The sequence below is a fragment of the Berghia stephanieae genome, chromosome 1 (assembly GCF_034508935.2).
Source record: "Berghia stephanieae isolate SIO BIC M18660-M18661 chromosome 1, UCSD_Bste_1.3, whole genome shotgun sequence".
Taxonomy (NCBI): Eukaryota; Metazoa; Mollusca; class Gastropoda; order Nudibranchia; family Aeolidiidae; genus Berghia; species Berghia stephanieae.
Window position 1 is genome coordinate 98,043,302 of NC_088360.1, and position 7,500 is coordinate 98,050,801.

Here is a 7,500-nt window from a genome sequence, read left to right on the forward strand (position 1 = left end):
AGTACTGTATAATACAACCAACCGTCTCAAAACGGTATCATGTCGTGACGGACCAACGTTACTAAAGATTGAGATTGAAGTTTGTTTGTTTTTAGAGTACTTCCAGAAATGTGCTCAACGTTCTTTACAATGTGTCACAAGACAACAGTAACACTTAACCTGTATGAGGAGTTGCCTATGACGCCTGTATCGCCACATTGCATTTTATTTGATTTTTTTTTTCAACGCTGTAAGGTTGTGATTAGTCGCTCAATTTATACAGGAGTGCTTTGAGAGAATAAATACGAGTGTTAAGAGTGTTTGATAAGGACTCAACTTTGCGTTTTCCAGAACGAGACTCCAACCAGTATGTACAGGTCCGAACCCGAGAACAAGACCACAAAGTTGTACCAAGCTTCAGCTATGTTTAACCCTCCTTACCACCTAATGGAAAATCGTCACATTTGTTACGATACAACAGTCACTTTTCTCACACAGATTTCATTTCTTTTTGCTATAGCTATAAAAAACTTGACATTCTGTAATAGAGCTCGTATTGTCGAACAATATTATGTGTAGAATGTGCTTGTTGCTTTTCTGTTTGAGTAAGAAATGTCTGTTTTTGTGTTGGGTGAGTGTGAAGTTTTGGGGAAATTTTGAAAATGGCCGGTAAGGAGAGGGTTAACGACCTCTCAGTAGCGGAAGGGTACGAAGTCAAGTCCGCCAGTCCAGGTACTCGATCGAAAGTATATTTATCAACTCATCGATCGACTGGACAATCCATTAAAAATTATCAAATAATCCAATGGCTCTTAAATGCATTTCATCCATCCATCCATCCATCTATCGAGCTATCCTTAAAAGATATCCATCCATTCATCCATTCATCAGTTCATCAAACCTTTCAAACATCCATCCGTCAATCAAGCTATCCTCCAATCCATCAATCTTTCTATCCATCTATCCATCGATCAATCTTTTCCATCCATCCTTCTATCTATCCATCCAAACATTCGCCCAACATCCATTAATCCATTCATCTATTTATTTATCTATCAACCCATCAATCTATATCCATCCATTAATCCATTTATCTATTTATCTATCCATCCATCGACCACCCATCCATTCATCAACCCATCCATCTATCCATCCATCAATCCATCCATCTATCCATCCATCAATCCATCAATATGGCAATCCCTGTTACACAAACCACCCAGCTGTTCAAATAAACAGACCGGACCCTGTTTGTCCCAATCCGTTATCTCTATACACAGATCAGACGGAGGATCAACCAAACATCACTCAAAACTTGTTCTCGTTCTACAACCCCCCCCCCCCCCCCCCCCCTCTAAATCTCTATAATTTCTCTCCCCCATCTGGCAATCTATCTACTAGTCAGTATCTATCAACAAAACTCTCTCTCTCTCTCTCTCTCTCTCTCTCTCTCTCTCTCTCTCTATATATATATATATATATATATATATATATATATATATATATATATATATATATATATATATATCTATCTATCTATCTTTCGCTCGCTCTCTCTCCCCATCTGGCAATTTATCTAATAGTATCTATCAACAAAACTCTCTCTCTCTCTCTCTCTCTCTCTCTCTCTCTCCCTCTCTCTCTCTCCCTCTCTCTCTCTATCTATCTATCTATCTATCTACCTATCTATCTCTCGCTCGCTCTCTATCCCCCATCTGGCTATCTATCTACTAGTATCTATCAACAAAACTCTCTCTCTCTCTCTCTCTCTCTATCTATCTATCTATCTATCTATCTCTCGCTCTCTCTCTATCTATCTATCTATCTATCTATCTCTCTATCTATCTATCTATCTATCTATCTATCTATCTATCTATCTATCTATCTATCTATCTATCTATCTATCTATCTATCTATCTATCTATCTATCTATCTTTCTCGCTCTCCCTTTCTTCCCTATCTGGCAATATATAAATAAAAAAAAACAAACAAAAAACAAACCAAAAAAACAACAACAAACAAACACATAAACACACACACGCTCTCTCTCTCTCTCTCTCTCTCTCTCTCTCTCTCTCTCTCTCTCTCTCTCCATCTATATATCTTTTTATGTCACACACGCACACGCACACAAACTCAAACACACACACACCTCCCCTTCCTTCTAGCACCCCCCCCCCCCCCCCCTCCCCCCACCCCTACTCCTCCTTCAAATTCCTTGAGTAAGTAAAGGGCTAATCACGAACATCTACAATATTATTCCATTCTTCGGGAAAATCCATAACCCCCGCTAAAATCACAATCACACCGTAAGACACAAAACCACATAACAACACACAATAAACACACAGGCTTATGTTTGGTTGATAAAGATCATAGATCTTTCACAGATCTGGGACTCTATAATATAAATATTATACTCAATTATACGTGTATAACATGTTGTAATCTATGATTAAGAGAAGGCTGTATTGGGCAATGCTAGAAAAAAAGAAAGGGAAAATAAAGAGAATGACGGCATGGCGGGAGGTATGATTTGGGGGGGGGGGGGGGGGGGGGTGAAAGGGGGGGGGGGGGAGTAATAGAGACAGTGCGGCTATGTGGTTTTGTGGTATGACACTTGCTTTCGGATCGGAAGGTCCTGGGTTCGAGCCTCGCTCGTTGGAAAAGGCTCTTTACTCACATTCTGTTACCTTACTCAGGTGTAAAAAGAGTTACTTACTTACTTAATCCTCTTCGGGCCTTGAGGCACATAAGGCATCCACCAGACATCTCCATTTTTTGCGATCGGCTGCTTTTGCGATGGCTGTATTCCAGGACAGGCCTGCTTCCTTTAATTCTTTCTCCATGGTCCTTCGCCAGGTTTCTTTGGATATTCCCCGCTTTCTCTTCCGATTTGCTGTCCAGTACAAGGCTGTCTTGGGAAGTGACCCTTTTTCCATTCTGGCCACATGACCCAGCCAACGCCATCTTCTTTTTTTTTTATTTGGCTATCAATGCTAGTGCAGTCAGCTTTCTTTAATAGATCCACTGTTCTTATTTTTGTAGGCCAAAATAAATTAAAAATTCTTTTTAAACACTTGTTCTGAAAGGCTTCTAGTTTCTGTATTAAGGAGGATGTCATTTTCCAGCTTTCACTGCCATAAAGCAATACACTTAAAACATTGCTCTTGTATATTTTCAGCTTTGTCTTTCTCATTATTTGCTTTGATTTCCAAAAGTTTTTCAGCATGCCGAAAGCCTGGTTTGCCTTTTGAATTCTGTGCTTGATATCGTGTTCTGCATTTCCGTCGTCTTGTTATTTTGGATCCGAGGTAGGAGAACTCTGTTACCTCTTCAATTCTATGTTCATCTATCCTAATTTCACTGTCGTGTTTTGGATTCACCCTAATGTACACAGTCTTATCGAAATTTATTTTCAGTACAATTTTCGAGGCGTTCTTGTGTAGTACGTTTAGTTTCTCTGAGGCATCTCATTGTAATATCGTCTAACAGGAGTCATGTCCCGTCCTAAATGTTGAGTGTTGCTGTTGGCCAGGGACCCCCTGTAAATCGCTTTGAGCACGTTTAGTGGATATTGCGCTATATAAAAGCTCAATTATTTTTATTTTTTTAACAGAGACAGTTTTTTTTAGGAAACTCGAAGTCACACATTGAACAGTTAAAAGTTGACCGGAGAGCAGTCACGATGGCTCAGTTGGAAGAGCGCACGGCTCCCATGCAAGGAACAGGTATAGATATAATGCACTTGGCTAAGAAGCTCACGACATTGCCATCCGGAAGTATAACGGACCAACACACAAAACTAAATGTAACCATGAACTTTTATAGTCAGGATATTACAGTTTAGTGAGAATTACTCATAAACTTGGATGGCAAAAAAAAAAAAAAAAAAACAATAACAAAGACCCAAGTGACGTCAACTTCAGCGAGGCTCGAACCCAGGAACTTCCGATCCGGAAGCGAGTGCCATTCCACAAGACCATTTAGCCTCGATATGATAGCGTTTGGAAGCGACGACTGATCACATAATGAATGTATGTTGTACAAGGGGATAAACCGCAAAGCTACACGACCGGCCGGCTTTGACCTTCATTCATTTACAGACATGCCAAGTACTACAAAAAATTCGTATAAATTTACGAATTTTTGGCACCAGCTACAGAACAACATTCGCCTCTTTGACAGGTGTGTTGTGACGATGCTACCCGGCGGGTTCGCGACAGTGCACGAATGCGGACCGGACTTTGCTGATTGGGTCGATCGTCATAACATAGTAGTGTGAGAACCATAAGAGGCTGCTGCCTCTTTGACTCAATAAATCTTATTGTAAAAAGGAAAGCTTAGTTCCTTAGAACCTATATTCAGACCTTTAGAGCGTATTTTGTTTGTTTTTGTTTGATTGTTTGTTTGTTTTCGTTTGTTTTTTTTTTTGTTTTTTTTTTAGCATGCTGAGAGCAAATTATTTATTTCTAAAGCTATTTAAAATGACATTTGTGACCCACCGTCTCAAAACGGTATTACGTCGGAACGAACCAGATGCTTTAAAGCTTAATTTAATGTTAAACTGGTCAAAAATATAAATTGTTGGCATTTGTACCCTAAAATATGGCATCTATTCTCCTCAATATAACCTACAAACGCAACACAAGACTGATATTTCGGGCTATAAATTCAATTTTCAACATCTTAACCATCCCGACTTAATACCGTTTTGAGGCGAATGGTCACATTTTCTTTCTCCCCCCCCCCCCCCCCCCTTGGAAACTACGATTTTTTGAAATTTCAAGTTGGAATCTCTGTATTTATATCTATGTATTGCTTATCTCATCTACACTCAAACACCGACACAATTATATCTATCAAGTATCGGAACTCTCTTTATGTGTACCAATAATCAAAAGTACAAAAACAAAAAAACAAAAAACAAAAACAAAACAAAAAAAAAACAGAAGAAAAAAACCCCCAAAAAACAACGCCCCCCCCCCCCCCCCCCCCCCCGCCAAAAAAAAAAGCAGTTAGATAACTTCAACGAAATCAACGAAAATAAAACATGCTGTGGTCTTTGTTGAAAGACAAAATGTGAGTACTTTTAAAAATAATCTTTTAGAAACACGAACAAACAAAACAAAAAGTAGAAAACGGTAGGGGCTGCCTGAAGCCGGTGATCGTAAAATACTAACGAAAGAGTGAAAATGGAGAGGCTTCGTATGGGAACAAAACAGACAATAGACGTTTCGGGTACAAACCCTTCGTCAGCACAACAATACACAAATAAACGTGGAAAACAAATAAAATATAATGAAAAATAACTTGTATCGTCTGTACTCAATGGTGGTTGCAGTATTCATGAAATGTGTATTGTTGTGCTGACGAAGAGTATATATATATGTATATATATACAGCGCTGTATCCATTAAATGACCGACAGCAATACGTAACATATAGAACGAGACATGAAGCCTGTTATGCGAAATTACAATTTTTAACGCCAGGTACTCATTTTACACTTGAATACGATGAAAGAATATGAGTAAAGAGCCGTTCTCAAGGTCCCAACTATGCGCCGAGCGAGGCACGAACCCAGGGGCCTACAACGATGGTCAGCCATGACCGAGAGGAACACCGTAGGACCTCAAAGCTGGACATTTATCGAAACTGCCGCACTCTGGGGAAAGAAACCGACTTCCCTAGCCCCACCCCTCCCCAAAAGAGACCAAAACACACACACACACACACACACACACACACACACACAAAACATACCCCCCCCCCCCCCGAAAAAAACAAACAAACAAAAACACCAAAAAAACCCAATATAAAACAAAACAAAAACAAAACAAAAAACACACCAAAAAAAAAAAAAATAATAATAATAAATAAACACACACAAAAAAAAAAACAACAACTGGTATTTGAAATTTTGGCCAGAAAACTCGTCCTTCAAATATCGATCGACAGATTAAAATCGCCCTCATCTTGTCAAAAACCTTCAACTATAGGAACTTTGTCGAAATTCCCGGTGTGAGAGATTTTTTTTTCCAAGACGAGGGTCATTTTAACCAATCAATATTTATTTTGAAGGACGAGTTTTCTGACCAAAATTTTTGAATGCGTGTTTTTTTGTTGTTTTTTTTTTTTTTTTTTGCTTTGTTTTTTGTTTTTGTTCTTTTTGTTCTTTTATTTTGTTCCTTTCTTTTCAGAGTACAGTAGATATAGTGTTATAATAATAATAATAATAATAATAATAATAATAATAATAATAATAATAATAATAATAATAATAATAATAATAATAATAATAATAGTAATAATTGAGCTTTATATGGCGCAATATCCACTAAATGTGCTCAAAGCGCGTTACAAGGGGTCCCTTGTCAACAACAACATTTAACATGTAGGACGGGACATGCCGCCTGTTAGGCGATATTACAATTTTTCGGACAAAGACAACGCTGTTAACGGCCAGGTACCCATTTTACACCTGAGTACGGTGAGAGAATGTGAGTAAAGAGCCTTTTCCAAGGACTCAACTATGCGCCGAGCGCGAGGCTCGAACCCAGGACCTTTCGATCCGAAAGCGAGTGTCATACCACAAGACCAGTAAGCCGCACTTATCAATATTTTGTTTCATTTGTTGTAAGTCTGGTACTCAAAAAATCACGCTGAAGCGGTTTGACCTCGCGTAGGAGTTAAAAATGTCAAAGATAAACACGATAAATTAAAAAGTAGGAATGAAAAAGTCGGGAGATAAGGAAAAAAGCTTTGAGTATACGAAGTAAGGATGATAAGGCGGTAATATCAAAGAATTGATAAGAGTTTAGGTGTATATTGTAGTGTCAGAAATGAACAAAACAAAAAGAAACGGAAAACACAAACACATAATAATACACACATAAATGCACACAAACACACATATACACATTGTAATTATCGAACAAGAGCACATGTAAAAAGAAGGGGGGGGGGGAAGTGAGATTTTATATAGAGCAATAACCACTAAACGTGCTCAAAGCGCTTTACAATGAGTCCCTAGCCAACAGCAACACGTTAGCTTGAAGGACAAGACATAATAGTAGTGAATACATTCACAGAGCGCTTTATGTCGAAACCTCAACCATTTTGAATCTGTTTAGATCTTGCGGAAAGTACTGTGCGACATACTAGCGTCCTTTCCAAAGGGTGGCAAGCAATTGCTATTGTCATTATGGCTCTGAGTGATACGTTGAGAGAATGCGAATAAAGAGCCTTAATTCAAAGGACTCAACTTTGCGATGCCCACATTATCGAGACTCGACCCAGGGACCAAAATAAGGTCAGAAGCAGTATGTCCTAACATAAGACTACAAAGCTGAAGGTTGTGTTTGTTGTCAATGAGAAAATGTTTTAATAAAATAAAAATAAAAATAAAATAAAATTCCCTTCATTCATCCCCAAGGGGAAATTTGTCTTAAGGGTCTATTCCAAGGGAAGACTGGAATAACCCAGGCGTCAGCCGCAGAGCAGCGCCGTAAAGTGAGC

The 7,500-nt window shown here is 38.7% G+C and overlaps 1 protein-coding gene across 3 annotated transcripts in view; it reads right to left on the reverse strand.

Annotated features, from left to right (window-relative positions):
- LOC144962503 (bone morphogenetic protein 2-like) overlaps window positions 1-7,500 on the reverse strand; it is a 125,039-nt gene that overhangs the window by 61,464 nt on the left and 56,075 nt on the right. The gene's annotated exons all lie outside the window — the stretch shown is intronic.